This window comes from Danio rerio, chromosome 7 (genome assembly GCF_052040795.2).
Source record: "Danio rerio strain M-AB ecotype USA chromosome 7, GRCz13ab, whole genome shotgun sequence".
In the NCBI taxonomy this organism is placed as follows: Eukaryota; Metazoa; Chordata; class Actinopteri; order Cypriniformes; family Danionidae; genus Danio; species Danio rerio.
In genome coordinates, this window is record NC_141027.1 from 37,284,726 (window position 1) to 37,306,844 (window position 22,119).

At 34.4% G+C, this 22,119-nt stretch overlaps 2 protein-coding genes across 26 annotated transcripts in view; both read left to right on the top strand.

The window, feature by feature from the left end:
* Nucleotides 1-22,119, top strand: part of LOC147843130 (uncharacterized) — a 553,038-nt gene that overhangs the window by 339,792 nt on the left and 191,127 nt on the right. The window lies entirely within an intron of this gene.
* sall1a (spalt-like transcription factor 1a) overlaps nt 1-22,119 on the top strand; it is a 411,399-nt gene that overhangs the window by 83,861 nt on the left and 305,419 nt on the right. For 11 of the 25 annotated variants that reach the window (XM_087259440.1, XM_087259437.1, XM_087259441.1 and 8 more), the window contains exon 2: nt 19,300-19,350. The exons of 13 other annotated variants lie outside the window; for them this stretch is intronic. The gene's annotated coding sequence lies outside the window, so the exon portion shown is untranslated. Of the gene's footprint in view, nt 1-19,299; nt 19,371-22,119 lie in introns of all 25 variants that reach the window. One more of the 25 variants, XM_087259439.1, reaches the window with a different exon arrangement.

Genomic DNA, 22,119 nt, shown 5'->3' on the forward strand with positions numbered 1-22,119 from the left:
GTTATTATGCACTGACATCATTTATCTCCTATGCGCTTTGTCGCGAGGGAGGTGAGCGCGAGTATTTAGACTCAGTAGCCAACACAGGGCCGGCCCGTAGCAAAAGATCTAAAGTGTGTTTCCTACAAAAAGACAAAGCTGGTTATGTTTCACAGCTGTCTTTTTAGTTTTTTTCACTCGAAATTATGACCACTGCTCCGTTTAAGCCATGCGTTAGATGGGAGAGCTCGTGCTGAGCAGAGCTCTCAGTAAGGGATCGTCGGAAAAGTACTTTTTTTTTTCTTTTTCGTTTTAGCTCTCCCAGCTAAATGCACTTTTGCATTTTGCGAGGGCTTAAGAGAGTGTGTGTGTGTGTGTGTGTGTGTGTGTGTGTGTGTGTGTGTGTGTGTGTGTGTGTTTGTCTGTGTTTGTCTGTGTGTGTGTCTGTGTGTGTGTCTGTGTGTGTGTGTGTGTGTGTGTGTGTGTGTGTGTGTGTGTGTGTGCGTGTTTGTTTCTGTCTATGTTTGTGTATATGTGTGAATGAGAGACACTGTGTTGCTGTGTGTCTGTGTGTTTATACAGACAGCTTGTTATAGCTTCCCCCCAAAATATAACAGTGTATGGAAAGCATCGTCAATGCACCTTGATGCATTGATATCGAATTGATCCGAATCGATGGCATGATAATCGTAACCGAACCGTGAGACCAGTATAGGTTCACACCTCTAGTCTTTTTGCTACTTTTTGAATGTGAAATGTGAAACCTAAACATGAGCTAAAATAAAATCTGACCTATAACAAAAAAATAAATAAAAAGGGATATGTACAATATATACAAATATGCAATTGCATAAGTATGAACTAAATGCAGAACACCTTGTGTGCTGCTCGACCATTCCCTTGTGGTTTTTACTTGTGTTGCCAGTTCAGTATCGGTTGTCAGTCTTCAGCATCTCAGTCATATAATGTTAATCTTTTTTTTACAGACTTAAAATGATTGAAATGCAGTTTGTGTGCCAGTCCAGAACAGAGATCAGCCAAATTAAAGAACAACTACAAAAAAACAGGTTCAGATTTCTGGCCGTTCGATCGATGCATTTCTAGTCTTATCCAATTATTTTAATGGTTTGCCTGCAGAAGGCTTGTTGTCTAACACTAATAAGCTAACACTTAGCATTGGGGTGAGGTTTTCTGACACATACTCACTGTCAGGTCTACGGGTCAAGGATCCAACTAAATGGCCAAAATTACAGTAGTTGAAAAACAGAAAAGCTTAAGGCATACAAATCTCTTGATGCTTAGAATTTTGTATGTTTTGGTCACGTCTATGACATTGAATACTAATATTTGTTGAATGATTTTTGTGTATTATGGACCAACTGCCTGGCCAGAGGCAAGGACATAAAATATAGCTAGACAAGACATGGGCTATAATAAACAAGTTAAACAGCAGTGGTTGGAGCATGTCTAGTTTATTAACAGTGTTTCATGACAAACGTCTTTGTAAAATTTTACAGGGTAAATCATTAATTCATGCTGAAACTGTAGGGCTAATACATCATCCCCACTTTGAACTGCTCATATAAATCTTATGTGGGTGTATATCAAATTTATATGTTCATAGTCAAATTAGCACAGCTATCATAGGTTAGGATCGACTCTTTAATGTCATGCAAACACAACTTTAAGTCCAACTCATACATTGCAATCTCTTCAAAAACATACTGGCTAAATGTCTGCCATAATACAGTGGAATCGTTGGGCTATACATGTTGCCTATTTAGAATGCATGTTTGTGTGGGTGTCAATAAGTGGTGTTTACTTTGTGTAAATATATCCTCTACTAGCAGGACATCCTAACTAGCCCAATTCTGACCCTTTGGTAATGATAGCGATTGCTCTCTAGCACTGTTTCTGTTGGGTCTAGACCTGTTAAATGGCAGTGACACCTTACAGTAGAGTACATGAGATGGATCACAGAACAGTTATGTCCCTGACCTCCTAATCTCTAGGTCTCTGTGGGCGACAATGAGAGAGATAAAGATAGAGATGAGAAAAAAAAGGAGGGGAGAAAGACAAGTGCCTGAGTATTCGAGTACAGAAATGTCAACATTTTTTTGTCGTTTTACTTATATGTTTGCTTTTAAAAAGTTTATTAAAATTAGGCTTCTGCATTTGCTTTTTTCCACATCTAATTTACATCTTTGTGATAATATAACACACACACTGCAGATGCAAATAACACACAAGTAAAATATCTTTAAGTTTATTAAAAGGCATAGAAAAGGGTTAACTTCCAATTAGCTTGATAATTTGTTTGGCTTCTCCTTAATGAAGTTTAGCTAACAAGAAGTCGGAAGGTCATGCATATGGTGTATGTTTGCATGCATGGTCATTTCCCAGAAACAAATCAACCACACATCACTTTGGATTAGGTCAACGTGACCATGCTCCATATATCAGGGCTTTTGTGTGCATGCTTGGGCTTGTATTTGACTAAGACTCCAATTTTTATGTATTTTATGTGCATGCAAATGTGCTACAAGAGACTTTATAATTGGGGCGTGTGCTTGTATACAATTTCTTTGCTGATTTTGTATCCAAGCACATCACACTTCTCATTAATTGACCCTTGAGAAAATGGTTAACATGGTAATGCTGGTCATCTGAGGTCACGCGGGTGATGGTGGTACATTTTGACTCCTGCCTTTGAGCATCGTTTTGCCTTTTGTAGGTCATACAGATATAATTATCCATATCAGAGTAGACGACTCTGATGTGGTCATTATACAGTATAGCTCGCTTTTCTCAGGAATAATGTTGGCGAGGCTGTAGGGATCCATGTTATGAGGAGCAATAAAGCAGTTTTTAATTGAAACAGAATATTTTGAGAAGCATGGAAGCTGGAGACATGGTGACACTCTGAACCCTCATGATCTCCCTTTTTTTTCCTTGAGCACACACATCTTTGCTGGTTTAATGAACATTGCTAGGGTCATGTGCAGTTCACAATCAATTTAACAGACTAGCGACAAAGATCTGCACATGCGCACGCACAAACACACTCATTGTGTACATAACCCTCTCTTGACCGCAGGCTGCCCGCTGTTTAGTGTTGTTTTGTAGTGTAAGTAGTTAGTGACTTTTGGCTATACTGTGGCTTCTCTGTGGTGTTTTAAGCTGTAGGTGGTTCTTGTGGAGCTGGTCATCACAGTGGGAGAGGCGCCCGCTCTCTTTTATCTGTTCTCACTTACTATGAGACTACAGAGAAATAAACTTTAAAAAAGAGGCTCATATTCAATAAACTCTTACGATAAGAGTCACTCTTGCTATGTTGGAGAGGCAGCTATTTTTAAGTTTGTTTGTGTGAAATCAAAACATAGCTGTATGCGCCTGGAAAATAGCACTCAACATTTAAAGGTGCAAAAAGCTAAACAGTTGAAGAAACAAATGTCGGAAACAAAACTTCAAATGTGAATTTTAGGTTTGTAGGCTTGGAGGCTACACATGCAAACTAGGCACATTCTCAATGAGAATGGTTATGATAAATATTTATGATGATAGGGCTGGGCGATTTGACTGAAAATCGAAATATCGATTAATTGAACATTTTAATTCGATTACGATTAAAAACGTTTATTTATTTTTATTTATTTATTTTATTTGCCCCTGCAGTTCACTGACAGGTTTTGTACAGTAAATATGCTCACATTTTACAAGTGAGACATATTTTAATGAAGGGTGCGTTCTTGTCTTTAAAATAATTGAAGGAATCTGCTATCTATGATTATTTATTGAACATCAACGTTGAACAACTAAAACACGTTGCCTAAAACCAACAGTCACTTCTTCCTTACAAAAAATTACAAAACAAGCAGTATCTCTTCTTAATAAAATAACTCTTGTATATCCTGTAAATAACATTTGAAACTTTATCTTCTGTAATCAAATATTTTCATGGAAATAATAGTTTTATTTTAATATGCCACCTCAAGGCGTTTCTGGCACAACTTTTAATCATCGTCAATGTAGTGCAAAAGTGCAACGTGTAGTTACATTGTTTTGAGAGGTGCGCGGGTATCAAATGCACGAAGGCTGGGCTGCCGCCGGACCATACCTGTGTGTTCGACGCTGAAGTATAAATCACCCTTAACGGAGCGGGGTCACCTGACTCCACATGCGGTAGGGAATGTAATTTTAAAAATTGACCTGAAAATTTTTTATTTTTAAGTTCTGAATTACAATTTCAATTACTTTGCGATTAATCCCCCAGCCTAATGTCATGATAACATACCAGCAAACTAAAAAAAGTTCTGCACATGCACTGCAGTTTAAAGTAAACAAATGTTGATGTTTTTGTAAAGACATCAATAAAAAAAACTGATGTTGGGTTGACAACATTGTCTTCTACTGTTTTTTTTTTTTTTTTTTTTTCCACTGTATAACAATAATTCATATTTTTACAGTATTTTGATGGTTTGGTTTAGGGTGGGGGTTGGGGTGAGACGTTAATAAAATACAATAAATGCAAAAAAAAAAAAATAATAATAATATGAATAATTTTCGTTAACCTCCGTTCGCATTCATATTCGATCTAGCAACAACCGTAGTTAACTGGGGCTTTTAGCACTGATTATACCATTTCAATTTAAGCCCTATAGTCAGACAATGAAACGGCTATATATTATTACAGTGGGCAATCAGATGCATTTATGATGCAGATAAAGTAGAGATGTAATGATACATTTGGGTGGATGAAAATGGATGAAAATTTGTGACAATTCAGGTTGGACGGGGATGTGAAATGAATCACAAAACATGTTTTAAATGATTGGGCTTTCTGAATATGTATTGTGATCTTGCTGTATGTGAATATATCATATCCTCATTTGAACTGGAGAACTGGACTACTGTGCATGCATATCATTGTGCACGAACAAAGACACCAACTTTTGCTTTTGTGAATATATTGTTGACAATTTTTTAAAATCTTAAAATATATTAAGCATCAGCGACACGGTGGCTCAGTGGTTAGCACTGTTGCTTCACAGCAAGGGCGCTGGTTCAAGTCCCGGCTGGGCCAGTTGTCATTTCTGTGTGGAGTTTGCATGTTTTCACGTGGGTTTCCTCCAGTATATACAGTTGAAGTCAGAATTATTAGCCCTCTGAATTATTAGCCCCCCTGTTTATTTTTTTCCCCTATATTCTTTTTAACAGAGAGAAGATTTCTAAACATATTAGTATTAATAACTCATCTCTAATAACTGATTTATTTTATCTTTGCCATGATGACAGTAAATAATATTTTTTTAGATAATTTTCAAGACACTTCTATACAGCTTAAAGTGACATTTGAATGCTTAACTAGGTTAATCCGGTTAACTAGGCAGGTTAAGGTAATTAGGCAAGTTATTGTATAACCATGTTTTGTTATAATAATTTTAATAATAATAATAATAATAATAATAATACTAATAATTCTGACTTTAACTGTATATGTTCATAACCTTCCGGTATATACATGCAGGAATAGTCGATGATTCATTCTGCTGTGGCATCCCCTGATAAATAAGCAACTTAGCCGAAGTAAAATAGATCAATTAATATAAAGCATCCCTAAATAAAGCTATCGTGTTAGAGGGCAGGTTCAAGTAGACATTGTTTACAGACAGCCAGAGAGAAGATGGTGTGTTGTACAAATTAAGGATCATGTAGAGCAGTTATAGAAGTAAAACTGGAAGCTGTTGGAGTTTTTGAATTGTAGATGCAACTTTGCTGACCGTCTACGTTCATAAATGGTAAAAAAAATGTTATTTACCATTGCCGTCATCTACTTTAATGTTGTAAATCTTGTCTCTAATGTAAAATAAAGTAAATATATCCCTTTTTCCCAAAGTCCTAATGGTATTGCAATGCCTAAACTTACGTTACAAAAACACTATTATTTGTACTTGTTCAATTTTATTTATAGAACAAAATAATAATAGAACTTTTAATGTGTGTCATTTATTCTTCATTAAATGAAAATAATGATCTGGTCATTATTACATATGTGAATATTTCAACAATGGTACATTCCTACTTTGCAGTAATTCTCAAAGAGCGAAGCTTTCCATAATAGCAATGTGTAGCCATCCTCACATTGGTGGAGCTGACAGTAATAGAGAAAGACTTTTGTTCTGTGTTCTCAATGCATTTCCCATCTGTGAAATGCTAAGAAAATTAATTCTAATGCCTTCCGATTTGAGGCAGTCATATCTTTATTACAACCATCAAGAGCCAATGAGCTATTGCAAATATTTTATTGGGAAATTTAATGAAGCTGTGTCTCCCTGAAATTATGTTGCAAAAATGGCTGCTCATTTGATCGCACTGAAAGAACAATGGCACCATTCCTAAGTATCCTTTGAGTTTTCACTTAAATGTTTTTGCTGGCCAGCCTTTAGCAAATGGTCCATAGAGGCAGCCTATAAAAATGAGCTAGCGTACGTGAATGAATATGTGTTTGACTGTTGAAATGAGGCTACATTCTTTGCTATTCATCAACGTTTCCCATTATTTATTTGACCATATTTTAAGTTCTGCCAAAAAAATACTTTGAAACAATCTGATTATGTTTGCTCATTAAAAGGCAAGTCACTCTTTTTGTTTTGCAGCTTGTGAGCTGTTTCAGTAAATGCATAAACAACAACAAAAGAAATCTAGTATCAGGCGTAAATGTTGCAAAAACAATCATTGGTAATGTCTTTGAATAATGTACTTGAAACAAACAAACCATAAAAAATCGAACTAAAATCCTCCATCTAGCATAACCGCGCCTCATATGATATCTTATAAGTTTTCATCTTTCACCAAATAAAGCAATCAGTCTGTCTGTTGCTGGCACAGTTATGTACTAACAATTAATTATCATGCCATCCTATTTCCCAGCACGGGATTGTGATTAGAATAATGATGTTTGTTGTTTGAATGAGGACATCAGCTCAACGTCTCTATAGGCTGTGCTTGTGTTTCACGGTGTGCTACAACAGTGCCATCTAGTGCATAAGGGTAAAAAGAATAAGGTGTTTGTCTTGTTTCAGTCTAAACATCTAAACATTCCTATAAATCAAAAAGCATTTTCTTGATGAGTTAAAAATATTGTCTTGTTTTCAGAAATAATATGTTTTCTTGTAAAACAAGCAACATAATCTGTCAATGGGATTTGTAAAATGAGCTTGTTACAAAGCAAAAGCAAGTTTATTTTGCTCACCCCATACTAGGGTAAACAAAACTTAATTTTGACTCATTATTTCTGAAAACGAGACAATATTTTTTTACTTGCCTAGAAAATGCTTATGGTTTTAAGTATTTGTAGCTATTTTAAATACAAATAAGACAAACATTTCAAGTAAGAAAAGCATTGTTTTGCACACTGTAAAAAATATCCATTAATCAGCAGATTTCCGTATTTTGAGCTTCATGTTTTTCCCTCTCATTTATTTATGCTTTTGGATTGCTTTATAGGACCTTGGTCCTTCTTCTAGTAACGTTTAACCTAAAAAAAATTTGACTTTTATTAACTTAATCAGTTAAAGTGGTATATTGTCAGGGTTGCATTACAAAAACCTTGTAATAAACTACCAGTAGATGGTATTGTATTATGGTATTTCTGTTATTTTACAGACTTATTTCTCCATATCTTATTTCTTATATATTATATTATTTAAACTAAAATGCCAATAAAAGTCACTTTGTTAAACTGTAGAATTGAATTCAACAACAAAAGTCGACGGAGTAGGGTTCAACATCCCATATTGTAATTAACAAATATAAATAAATGGAAAATACTTGTATAACACAAAATACAGAAACTGTTAATTAACAGATACTTTTTAGAGTGCCGTGTTTGGACTAAGGCCCAAAACGGCAGTATTTTATTTATTTTTATTTTTTTAAGATGCATTGGAAATATGTGACTGTCCCTACTTTTTTGCATAACCTGAAATGTGTTGCTCCAGATATACTGTAAAAAAATGCTGGTTTACACACAATCCAGTTGTGTCCAATTAGTTTTTGCAAATTTAAGTGGACTGAATATAAAACAATTACAAATTTGTTGTTTCCGCTCAATTTAAATAACTCTCATTTTTTGAGTGAACTTTTTGTTTACCTTTTAAATGACACATCCACTAAATGCAATATACTGTAAGCTAAATATTTTCCCCACATTGCATTTGTGAATTTAATAAAAAGTACTTTGCAATGAAAACAATTATGCTTTTACACTGTGAAAAAATGCTGGCTTTCACACATTTTATTCATGTTGTCCCAACACAAATTGATTAAGTTAGCTCAATGTTTTACAAATTTAAGTGGATTAAACATAAAACAACTATATTGTCCCATTAGAAACTTAAGAATTGTGTTTCAATTCATTTTAAATAAGTAATTTGAACAACCAGCAGAAATATTTTTAAGTGTAGCTCCAGAAAGATATATGCAAAATGCCTAGTCTATGGTAAATTAATTTGGTTAATTTTGCCTGAAATGTGTTTAAAATGTTTATTACAATGTTTGTTGAGGCTGTTTGGTAGGAATGTGATGTAAATGTTAAAATATATTAAACTAAATACGTTTATTGAGCTCATAACACTGTATGTCATTATGTTGAAAGTTGTCAGGGTTTTACATCTCTGTTAATTTACCTTGGAAATTCCTTTGAAATCTATGTATAGCTTTATTTGTTGTAGTTCTGCAGAAAAGTTAATTACAGGGGAACATTTTATTGTAATGTTCTGTGGAAGCATTCAATATATATTGTTTTTAACTTTGTCTTCCGCTCATTTATATATTTTTTGATTCAATGACTAAATGCAACCGCTGCTCTACTTGTAGATTGGAATAAAACAATGATATTGATTCATTTGTGGGTCTAAAATAGGTCTGAAAAAACACATTAAAAAGGTTGAGTAAAGGTCTAACATATCTATAAAGAGCAACTGCATCTCATAGCAATTCCTTTCACCTTAATTGTATGCTGTCAGTCATTGTAGGTTCTCTGAAAAGTGAGCTGGATATACAGTTATGTTTGCTCATAAATGCAGTTTCAGGAACATTTGTAATTTGATCAATTTCTTAAAAATGCCAGGAAATATTTGCATTAATTGGTAACTTTACAACATGGGTTCCTTATTATTTTGAGATTTCACTATAGCAGTATAAGGTTGTTGTATAAGGTTGTATATTCAGGACACTTAAAATTTCATTCTATAACCAGACTCATAGTCAGTTTAGGATTCACAAACTGATTTTCATGTGCTGTTTCTAGATGCTGATGAGAGCTGTGAAGGTTTAGATCCATCACTCTCTTCCCCCAGAGAGAAATCTGACACTTTGTGGCCTGTGTGCTCAGTATAAAAGCCATCATTTGTAATTTGACAAATGAAATTGCAAATCACTTAAGTTACCGTTACTCTTGGTCATAATCTTTGCCTGTTTTAAATTTTTTTTTTACTTTTACTTTTCCCTTAAAACCATTTCATGAAGTTTATGCTGGATTTTCTAGGTGCGTATTATTACATTGTACAGTTAAAGACAATTATTAGCCTTTCTTTGTATTTTTTTTGATATTTAACAGCAAGGAAGTTTTTCCCCAAATCATTATATGTATGTATGTATGTATGTATGTATGTGTGTGTATATATATATATATATATATATATATATATATATATATATATATATATATATATATATATATATTAGGGGTGTCACGATTTAGATTTTTAATCGAAATCGATCGAAATTTATGCTCAATTTCGATTATCGAATCAAAAAAAAGAATCGTCGATGCTGCCACGCCCCCATGTCATGTCAGCTTGGCTTGCCAAGCGGAAAAAAAAAAAATCCGCTCGCGAAAAGTACACAGTCAGGCCCTGTTTACACTGTCTTTGTTTTTAAATGGCATTTTAGAAAGACAACGATTTGACATCCACAGTGGCGTGTGGCATTTCTGAGCAGCACTCCTTCCTCTACCTCTGAAAACGCACATAACGTGACCACACACACAGACGCACACACACAGCCATGGGCTCGAGACAGCGGGTTCAGGCAGTCAAAGGATCAGTAGACTGCTTCAATCTTTCACTCACTTGTACTTAGTCATTTTAGCGAACACCTCAGATACTGTTGGCTGGTTCCTGTTCGTTGTGTGTCTTTTTTACCGACACCATTATAACGTCACAGATCACTGCCTATTCACGAGTCCCGCAGAAAAAGTGAATGACAGGTGGTAATTATGTGTGTATCTTGCCTTTATTCATTTACTGTATGATTTGTTTATGGGTAAAACAAAGACCATGCAGGTCAGGTAGTTTAAACGGTAGGCTACAAATAATTAATTGGTCATTAATTAATTAATTATTCATAATCGAATCGAATCGTGCCTTTAGAATCGAAAATGTAATCGAATCGAGGATTTGGAGGATCGTGACACCCTTAATATATATGTGTATATATATATATATATATATATATATATATATATATATATATATATATATATATATATATATATATATATATATATATATATAAGGGTGGAGCCGAACCCGAATACGGTATTCGGAAAGGCACGAATAGCTTGTTTTTACGAATACTTGATTCAAACAAATACTTGAAAAATTATTTGTATTCGGGAGCAAGAAAAACACTATATCAAAAAGCTGCGTTTCCTCATGAGACCACAGTGCATGCCCGCGTGAGTGAGTGAGTGAGTGAGTGAGAGAGAGAGAGAGAGAGAGAGAGAGAGAGAGAGAGAGAGAGAGAGAGAGAGAGAGAGAGAGAGAGAGACAGACACACACACGCTTAGTGCAAAACGCGCCAAAGCCCGAAACTGAAAGCGAGACGTGACTTTTAAGTGGTTGTTTCATATGGATTTATTAATCATTCTTACTGTTCAGTGATCGCAAACTGCCGTAGTTTATTAAAGACGCAAACCCCTTACTGCACGTCAGCTGCGCGCCTTCAGCAGACCTCCTCATTTCTGCAGCACGAGAGCTTTATGATTGTTTATGCGCGCCAAAAGTGGCGGATCTGTCCGGTAAAATATCTGACTGCGTGTCACCGCATCCCTAAGGACTGTTTGGCGAAATATTTGACTGCATGTCACTGCATAACAAACTACTGAAAGGATATAACTAGAGAACTCTCCACTGTGCTACTGGGGGAGAGCGTAGGGCAAGCCGTTTTAGCATTTAAACCTTGTTCAGACTATCCATAAATATATTTAGAGATATCTCTAATTATATTTTGACTTGTCATAATTATAATTCGACTAGTCAGATTGGAAATATCTGCAAATATATTATGACTGACTAGTCATATTCCTCCATTGACTTCCATTGAAAAATATTTGCAGATATCTCTAAATAAATAAACAAACAAACAAACTTTGTGTCTGTTTTGTGGCTGGCAGATGATAATAGCAGGGCTGTATCTTTTAGTATTATATAGAATACTTTTGTTCTGCCAGATCTCCCAGGCAGGGTTTTATTTAGATTTATTTTGTTAATGTATATATATATATATGTGTGTGTGTGTAAATATTATATATATTATTATATTATATTATATTATATTATATTATATTATATTATATTATATTATATTATATTATATTATATTATTTGTCTTTGATTGTCAACAAACTACAGTTGTTCAATATCTACTAGCACCTTAAAAATAACTATTAAGTATTATGTACTGTAATCATGGCATAGACAAAAGTAATTTGTTATTAATAACCTGTTACTAAAATTATTATGTTTAGCAATGTGTTGGGAAAAATCTTCTCTTCTATTAGCAGCAATTGAAAAAAATATTTAAAATTATTAGACATTTTATAGAGGGCTAATAATTTTGTATACTGTACATTGGAAAATTCTGATCAAACAGCTTCACCCAGTGGTTGTCTTCTGGCATTACAAGACCATAGATTAAATGTTTTATTAAATTCCTTTTATCCTCCTTTTCTTTTTAATTGTAAGAGAGAGCGAGAGAGTGTGTGAGCAGCTTGAGTGTGTTTGGTCTTTACGGCCTCAAACATTTTTTACTAGAGAAGACCGATTAATGGACTGAGTGAGAAATGTTATGAGCATTTAATGTCTGGTATATGTAACTGCTGCTAATTGTAGGCTCTGCCTTGCATAAATAGTCTAAATGGTATATTTGGCGAGTTAGTATGTTGCGCTTTCCCTGAAACTTGTCTTTTGTCAATAATTCATTTCCACTGAAAACTTTTGTCCTGCAAATCTCTAGTGTGTTGTTTGGCACAAATAATGGCAAATCAAAGTCAGTTCCTCCCACACGCTGCATGAATTTTTAAACATGTTTGTAATCTAGTTGTGTTATTAGCAGTCAATGACTTTTTACAGTCCATTTAACATGAGTTTAGATGGTTTTTAGCTTCAATTGTGTAGTTTAACAAACTGAAAACGAAGCTCGGTAAAAAAGACAATACTGGAAGTAATGGCATAATGTTATTGTATACATCCAAGTTGATTTCCAGAGATTTGTTTCAGTGTCTTAAATTCGATAAAGCCAATAAACTATCTTTGTACATACAGTCAAGCCCAAAATCATTCATACCCCTGGCAGTTTCTGACTTAAAGGTGCAGAAGTTGATTGTCTTCAGAAACATTTTTTTGTTGTGCTGGTTGAAAGTCTCTTTACAGTCCGATAGTAATGATTAAAGTAAATGATCTAAATATATTTATGTATTTTTATATTCTGGGTAAGGTATAAGACTAAAAATATTCATCCAATTAAATTTTGTCAGGCCGTCAATTCCCCTAATTCTCATAAGTAGCACTGAACTGTCTGTCAACAAATGTACATTTGTACATCTGCAGAGCTGTGCACACACATCGTGTTTATGTGCACACACGAGAGAGTGACAGCGTTAAAAACAAATGCTAAATCAAAACCTTTTAAAATCCTGAATCAATATTGGAGTTACTTCTGCACGTTGGCGGAAGGATGACACTATGGCTAAAGTATTTCTTTTAGACAGGTGATGTTCTGTTTTAAAACTATTTTAGTCACACAAAGCTGTTGTAAATTGTGTTGTTTTACAAATAGGTTATATGCACAGAAGTGTTGTTCAACAACTGAAATCTTGCGGCGAACAACTGATGTGACTATTTTTTTAGTTTTTACTTTTTTACAGCATCAATAATGTAGATTTTTGTTTAGTTTAGTATCTAAACATAAGTAAATAGCACTATTCCGCCTAGCCTGCTTTACTGGGGTCAAGTTTCTTTTATATTCACATCACATTGGTTCATTTTTGAACAATGACAAGCTGTGACGCACTCCCAATATTCTTCACCATGCTACTCTGAATATTTGGTTTAAAATAGCATGTAAGTGTGGCTAAAGAAGTGTAATTCCTGCACATTGACAGCCAACCACTAAGTATACAACAATCCAGTAATGAGACCAGCAATCCTTGCAGGCATGTAATGTTGCACATTATGACAAGTTTTGCTTGCTACACAACTAAAAATGCACTAGACATAATACAGTTTTTGTTCAGAATTGTGGTGTTATAAAGTACAATAAAATTTTCTAACTGGCGAATGACATGATCTAGTGGGTCTCTGTCATCTTTAATGTGTGTGTTCGTGATTTCAGGAGGCATGGCTTTGGATGGCAGGTGAGGGATTGTTTCAAAGATATGTTAGAGCAGGTCACCAAACTTGTTCCTGGAGGTCCGGCGCCCTGCAGATTTTAGCTGCAACCCTAATCAAACACACCTTAAGCTAATCAAGGTCTTACTATACTTGAAACACCCAGGCAAGTTGGAGCTAAACCATGGAGGGAGACTGGCCCTTCAGGACCGAGATTGGTGACCCCTGTGCTAAAGCAAAATTTATAGATTCTTTATATATTTCACCTACTGCATCTTTCATTTTTTTAAAAGAATGCTGGTTAAATAAAAGTAACTTTAGGTCAGAATTTGCCAGGGATGGGATATGAATAATTTTCGGGCTTGACTGTATACAGTTTAATAACTACACTGAAAACAAATTTCTGTTAATTAACAGTTATTTTGTTAACCATATTTTGTGATTCACAAGTGTTTTCTGTTTATTTACGGTTGTAAATTGCGTAATGGGACCTTGATCTCTGCTCTGTTTACTTTTGATGTTGAAAATTCAATTCTACAATTGAACAAAGTGACGTTTGCTGACATTTTAGTTGTTAAAAATAAGAAAACATGTAAGAAATAATATGTAGAGAAATAAATCTGTAAAATAACTGAACATCTACTGGCAGGTTTTTGTACCATAATATATACCACCAACCCAGACAATACATCACTTTAAGCTGTTAAAAATGTTAATAAAAAAGTAACCTTTTCCAACTTTTTTCAAAGTTAGAAGTTGTTGGAAGTAAGATCAAGGTCCCATAATGCAATTCAAAAGCATAAATAAATGGGGAAAATATAATAATAATAAAAACATGAATCACAAAATATAGAAAACTGCTAATTTATGGATTTTTTTTTAGAGTGTAGCTCATTTCAGGTGTGTATGTGGCAAAAGCTTGTATAGTCCTGTGCAACAGCAACAAATCCCTCAACCGGATGTTATCAAAAGAGGCAGACAAATCCACTAATCCTGAAGCCTTCTGTGAAAATGCTTAAATGCTGACCTTAGGGAGACTGATTGCCAGCGTTTGCATTTCAAATCTCCCTTCTCATGAGGCCAGTCAATTACCAGAGATGGAAAGTGATCTCAAACTAATGAGAGACTGAGAGAGAGAGAGCTTTTCCAAGACCCACACTTCAAACAAAGTGCACAGGGATAGTAGGATTATTCATGTTTTAATTGGCAAGAGATTAATTAAAACTGTTTATCACCAGGAAGAATGTTTTTTTGTTTCCTGTGTGTGTTTTAGGCCTACTGGGTACATTTACTGTATACAGCATGAAGTAATTCAATAACCCAACCCTGAATACTCAGTACACAGCATGGAAGAGACTGTTTTAATTGTTTTGGTTTTGTTTATACTACTGCTCTGTACACTACCATGAGGTTTGCACACACACGATCATTGTTGATGATTTTACATATTTGAAATATTTACAAATGCAAAACAAATGTGGAAATTAGCCCTAATTTTTGTTTTTGTCTTTTTTAATAATTTGTTTGCTGTAGACCAGGGGTGCCCACACTTTTTCTTTTGAAGAGCCAAAAACTAAACTTGATTGAGGGTGTTTGCCAAAGGTAAATATACCAAACTATTACATTAAAGCATTTTTGGCAATTCCCTAATTTATCGATATTGATTGATTTTTTTTTTTTTTACATTTTATAATGAACTTACAATAAAACATACATGAACTCATTTATAACACAATAGTGTTCAGTGCTAAATATTTAAGTCAAGCTGAACCTGTGTTAGCCTTGATTTGCTCTTCATTGTCTTGTGTATTGTCCTCTATCTTCAAGTGACAGTATTTACATTTTTAAAAATCAGATTCGTGCACAACATTTAACTGAATCATTTGATTTCAGTTGACTTTTCTGTAGCTCAACAATTAAACAAACAAAAAAGGTTACATAGAACTGAATAAAACTGAATAGAATAGAATAGAATAGAATAGAATAGAATAGAATAGAATAGAATAGAATAGAATAGAATAGAATAGAATAGAAATGATGACCTCTGTTGAAGGCATTCATCGCAACCTTCATTTCTAATTCTTCTCAGATGGGATGGTGGGCCAAAATAAAGGTTACAATGGGTCAACTTTGGCCACCTCTGCTCTAGACGTACATCACAATTTGAAAGAAGCGATCTGTCTTCACTAGACTAACTGTCCAATGACCAAAGCTGTCATTGAGGTGGTAAAAAGTACACTACTTAAAGGATCCATATTAATTTAACTTGAAAGGGTTTCCCTCCAATAACTTTGTGTACCATAACATTTCAACTTCATACAAAGTTGTCTGTAAAATAATTATTACTTTCATAAAGTCGAGTGACATATGCATGAAACATTGATTTGATTGTGTAGCAAATACTGTGATAAAATAGTATAAGATTATTTGTCATCTTTTTATGGCATTTGTCTCAAGGGCTGCTACATGCAAAACACACAATAAATACAATAGAATTCAAAGAACTCAACACATACAGTAGAATAATAATAAAAGAAGTTCTCCCATACTTTCAGCACCATTTCGCCACCGCCTATGAGTTCAGGTGTCTTTTCCTATATTAAAAAAGGATGCTCAAGTTTGTGTTGGTAGTAGGATCACAGATTTTGTATAAAAGTGTCAGCAAAATTTGTATGTTAAAAGCTCCTATTTTTTTATGAGATATAAAATGCATCTTTTGTTATTCCAGAATGTGTCTGTGAAGTCTCAGCTCACAATACCATTAGGTCTTTATTATATCCTGCTGAAAATGTCAATTTTTGAGCTAGAGGGATTTTGTTTTGCTTGTGCCTTTAAGCCATGAAGCACTGAACAGTCGCAAACACCAAAGTTAGACTGAATCAGGAAGTTTCCCAATGGTTATTTGATGTAACAGAGTTTAATCACCCTTTCTGCAATGATAAATGAGCCATGCACAAATGCTGTTATGAAATTCGCTGTACACACTTGTTTGTTTAACATATTCCTCTGTTTTTGCACATACTTGTGGCTAATATGACAGCATGCCTACCAGAAAGAATATGCTGCAGAATGAAGATCCATTATGCTACTGTACAATTAAACCTCCACAAATTGTGACACCTGGTGTGGGATTGAAGCGTCCTCATTTATAGTTATGTTTTCGGCTGTAGTGAATTTAGTGATTATAAATTGCATATTGATTAACTGTCTTTTCTTTAGTAAAAACATGCACTGTTTTTTAACTTGTGAAACTTCTTAAAATACAGCAGGATAACATAGAACAGATCATTTAATCCCAGTTTCTTTGCAAACCCAGTCTTGTGGACATGATAATATGTGTTTATTTAAGATATGCAAATTAGCACCTGTCAGCTAATATCAGTGGGCTCTGTTAACCACATGTCTACGTCACAGTGCAGTGGGATTCAAAATCAATGGGAATTGGATCCTGCTTTAATTTTATAATGTACAAATATACTGTATATGTATTGTCTATACAAGACAATGAAGTGGAGGTATGCGTTCGATCTTCATTCGTTTTCATAAAGTTGCAAACGGATTGCTTACCCTGTGAATTTAGGGAAATGCTTGTTTCAGTCTAAATTTTGGTAAAATGTAAACAAACCTAAATACTGTGTAACATTTTAAAAATGACATTTTTAACCCAGCTTTAACGAATAGTTGGGTTAGCCGATATTTACCAAAAATGTAGGTTAAAATAAAATGACCCAGCACATTTTTAAAATGTGCAAAATGTTTTTCTTTTTCTTCACTAATATATTTCAATGGATTTAAAAAGTTTTTAAAATTATATTCCACAGCTGGTATGGTTTATTTGAAGCTGCTTTTATCCTGCTTGCATATCTACTCATTTCTGAACACTAGTTTGACTAAAAGGATTATTCCCAGTCAACATGTGATGGTCATGGTGAAATGAATTCAAACGGCTGCCTCCAAGACTATTGACAAGACTAACACGAGAGAATGGAGAGTGAGTTTATTACGGGTCTTTAGGTTTATATTTACTCCGTGAAAAAGTTAAAGCCTTTACTTTATCATTACTGTTTAAAGGAAGAAAGTGCGGCGGCTGTGTTACCTGATAGTCTTATATTTCACCAAATAAAACATTGATGCAGCCTCTAAAGGTGCCATCCTTCTTACGAGCCAATTCTCAGACAATAGCACTTTGCGGGTAATTTGTTTCAGCCAAGATTTATGGCATTGTAAATATTTAAAATCAAATTTGGCAAAAAGACAGAGATGAATGTCATACCCTAGGGGTGCTGCGGAAGCCTTTCTCTTCTTCTCTCCCTCTTCTACTCTATTTCTCTCCCTCCCGTTCCAGTGTCTTGTTCTTGTTATTACCTCTAGGTGGCAGCACAGCCTTAGTGCTGATTTAATGTGTATTTTAAATGGACTGTACAGATAATGCCTGCGTTTCATTTTAAAGGGTTCATCCGTAATCCTTTATCCTTCCCAAGGAGAGCTTTGAAGGGCCAGAGTGTGTATGGGACTTAAAATCAACCATGCACAAAGAATCCTGGGAATGAAAAGTGTTCAACACTTCCACTCTTCAAAATCATTATTTATAAATAGCCCACTGAAGTGGCCAGATTGAGCACTCTGGCTTGGGATGATGCTCTGGCATAAATGTTCTCGCTCTGAGATGCTCTTCAGAGAGATTGCCATTGGTTGACAGAACAGAGAAGACTTCCAAACATGCCCAGTGTGTGTTTATTAGTGGCCAGTACACTCCAGCACAGTCCCACAGACTTGCATTGGAAGAATTATTGGGAGGAAGTCAAAAATAGACAGTAGTCAAAAGCAATTTTAAGTATTGACTCAAAGTCTTTGGAATGTAGACACTCTGAGGCAATACCTGAAATACAAGAAACCTCCATCTAGAAAAAAGGGATTTAGGGTAAATGAATATGGAGTTGTGTTTAGTATGTGAAAAGCTTTATATTTAGAGAGCCGATCAGAGGGATCAGGTAAAGATGTAACTACTGTATGATCTGATATCATTGTAAGTGATGTCAAACTACAGGAATGGTAATATCAATACCAGAATTTGGCTTTGTAGAAGCTGGATGTTTTAAAATCTGACGTGTTTGATGTATGGGCACAGAAATGCTTCCTCATCTATCTCAGACCAATAGTAAATGTTGAATTTTGGGGCTTGCCCCCTGGCCTGCTGTGATGGATGGCCTGCGTTGAGATGGAGGATAATGGTAGTGTATGAGTAATGTTTTTCAGAGTGCACTGTAAGCCTGTGCAGTTTCTGCTTACCTCTCTGCTGTGACCACCACATACCACTAGAGACTAAAGTGAACTGGTTTTTGCACTGGGATGATAAAAGCGAATGCTTTATGTTATAAATCAGTGTAACATTGTCTCTGCAGTGCACTTGTTGTGTATTTTCTTAATGAGAGGTGTATGTGTGTTTTAGACATAAAGAAAGCACTCTGTGTTAAAGTCCTCCATTAATATTTTATATCCATTTTTTTTTTTACTTAAGAGGAGATATTAATACTGAATGTTTTGTGTTGGTATGTGTTACTGTTGTTGTGACATATTTTACATAAAAAAATATCATAATAAATTGTTGTATTAAAAAATCTTAAATATTGTATTTTATGTTCCACAGATGAATCTGTGACCAGAATGAAGATTCACACATGTTTGGATCAACATTAAGGTACGTTAATTCGACCATATGTAACCGAGTTTATATGTTCTGAATAAAAGTTAGCTTGAGTGCAACAGCAGAAAGCAGGACTGAATAGAGTTGGGAACTTTTACAATTTTATAGTTGTTTAATGTCAATTGTAGTCTTATTTTGCCTTTTTAGGAGTGTTTTCTGCTGCTGTAGGTCATCTGTGATTAGGATTAGGTGATGCTTTATTTTTAGTGATTTTGATTTCTCAAATCTTGTTCTTATTGATTATCTGTTCTAATTCCACTATTCTTATTTTTAAGCAAATACTTCAAGAAAAAGAAAAGTTTTCACTTTTTATTCTTGCCATTTAGGCTCTAAGCAAAAGGCTAACTGTTGCCAAAGACTATATAATACTCAAGACATGTCACTCGTATTGTTTTGAATGGAGAGAAGTATAACAGACAATATGGCTAATATGGCCTAGTGCAGGAGCCAATCATTGATCGCTATATAGCTAAAAAAGCCCGCCTTTTACAAGAGCCAATCATCTATAGACTAACTATACTCCAGGGAAGGGGCTTGGACCAGACATGAGTTTCTGCAGATTTTGTGTGATTTGAACATTTCAAAATGAAACTTACAAGACAAATGTTTGGTTTTATTGGTGGATTCTAATATGAACTTCAATCATAAGATTGACAAGTAGTTTTGGAGAATTTGATGTTTCCCCATTCAGACAGAATGCCCGAGCATATTGCCCGTAAAGCGTTTCAAACATGGCCACCAAGTGAAACGACTTGTCTTAAAGGGACTTTGCTGTTCTCTGACAGTTCACCAAATAATTAAATACATAAGATGTTCATTACAATTTAGAGCTGAATGTCTTTTTATCCATTGTATGAGCAGGTCCTGGCAGATAGATACAACTGTAAAAGGTTCACTGCCGTTGATCATGCAAGATTGACTGAAAAATTCAGGAGTCAATAAACAGAATTGAATCGTATCAAATCCCTGGTTTGTTGAAATTTGAAACTGTTTATTAAAAATGGATACTCAACCCTCTCTGTGATGAGTTGTGCATTCTGAAATACTCAGAACAGGCTGTCTGGCACCAGCAATCATGATGCATCCATAATCACTTAAATTACCTTTATTTCCAATCCAATGCTCAGCTTAACCATCATCAGATAGTCTTGACAATGTCTGGATGAATTAGGTTGTGATTTTCTGATTTGCGTTAAAGCTTATTTGAACAAGTGTACCCAATAAAGTGGCCAGTTCACAATATATGATAAAGCATAAGCATAAACTGCTTAGTTGTATTTTGTAATGTATTTGAACACATACACAACCTCCATCCTAAGCATCGATAGATAATATACACACCATAAATTCAACCTTTTCACTCTTCGTTGATTGAAAAATACTGATATTATCGGGCATTTCAATCTTCTCATACGGACGTTGCCGCTGGGGGGAGCCGTGTTGTGGACAATTTTCTACTTATTCACATACTCTGAAGTTATTAAAAAAAGCAACTAAGCAAGATTAAATGGTTCCATGATGTGTTAGGCATTTGGTAAACAACTGAGTAAAGGAGGGGATGGCACGTGTTTGACTCCCGGAGAGTGGGCACACTGCACTGGGGACCAGGTTTGGCTCTGCCCACTGTAATTAAACCCAGCCCTGGAGCTCTAGCAAGGCCATGTTGGAGACATTAAGGGTCTATGACGTGGTAATCGAATTGCATAAGGCCTTGTGATTAAAATGTGTCTTTGAATGCTCCTTGGTTTGAGCTTGTAAAAATGTGTGAACTATAAATAGTGTATACTTATTACACTTATTAATGTATAGTTATTATTATTATTATTATTATTAGTAGTAGTAGTAGTTTTTTTATATTTCATATTAATTAATATCATTAACATTTTTAGGTATATCGTATATGTACAATAAACTAATAACATTTTTATATTGTTTTAATTTTATTTTGTTTTGCTGCATAAATGTACCGTTGTTGAATCAATTAATTAATTAATTACTTTATTTATTTATTTATTTAATCATTTATTCATTTATTTATTTATTTGTTTATCCATTCATTAATTTATTTATTTAATCATTTATTTATTTATCCATTAATTTATTTATTTAATCATTTAATTATTTATTCATTCATTTATTTATTCTTAGAACTGTAGAATGTTCTTTAAATATCTGAATCATTGTAAACAGTCTAAAAAATAAAAACAAACCAAAACTACTTAAAAAAAACTTAAACATATTACAATGCAACTTCACATTTATCTAAGAAAGTCAATAACTGCTTAAGGTATAAATAAATAAATAAATAAAGTACCATCCATAAGCTTGACACGTTGCATTTGATTTGACTGATCTCTGACCATGTGACTTATCTTGGCCTTTCTTGAATACGTCTAAGAACATGAAATAGACACACACAAACACAAGACAGTGTGTGTGTGATGTAGCCATCCTTCTTCTGCAGATAAAATCAGATAGAGTACACACACACACATTTACCCAGATGACCTCTTCTTTGAGACGAGAACGCTTTATTAGAGCAGTTTGTGACACAGGACACAGGAAATGGATGCCAGACACGATAGATTCCTGGCCTTATCTTGACCTCTGCTTTGGCCTGAGTGTGCCTAGATATGTATTTATATGGCATCTTATTGAAGTAATTAACATTTATAATTAAACCTTTATGTATTTTATATAATTTAATATTGAACCTACATTTCTGTTTATATCTATTTATAAACATGTGGTTTATTTATCTTC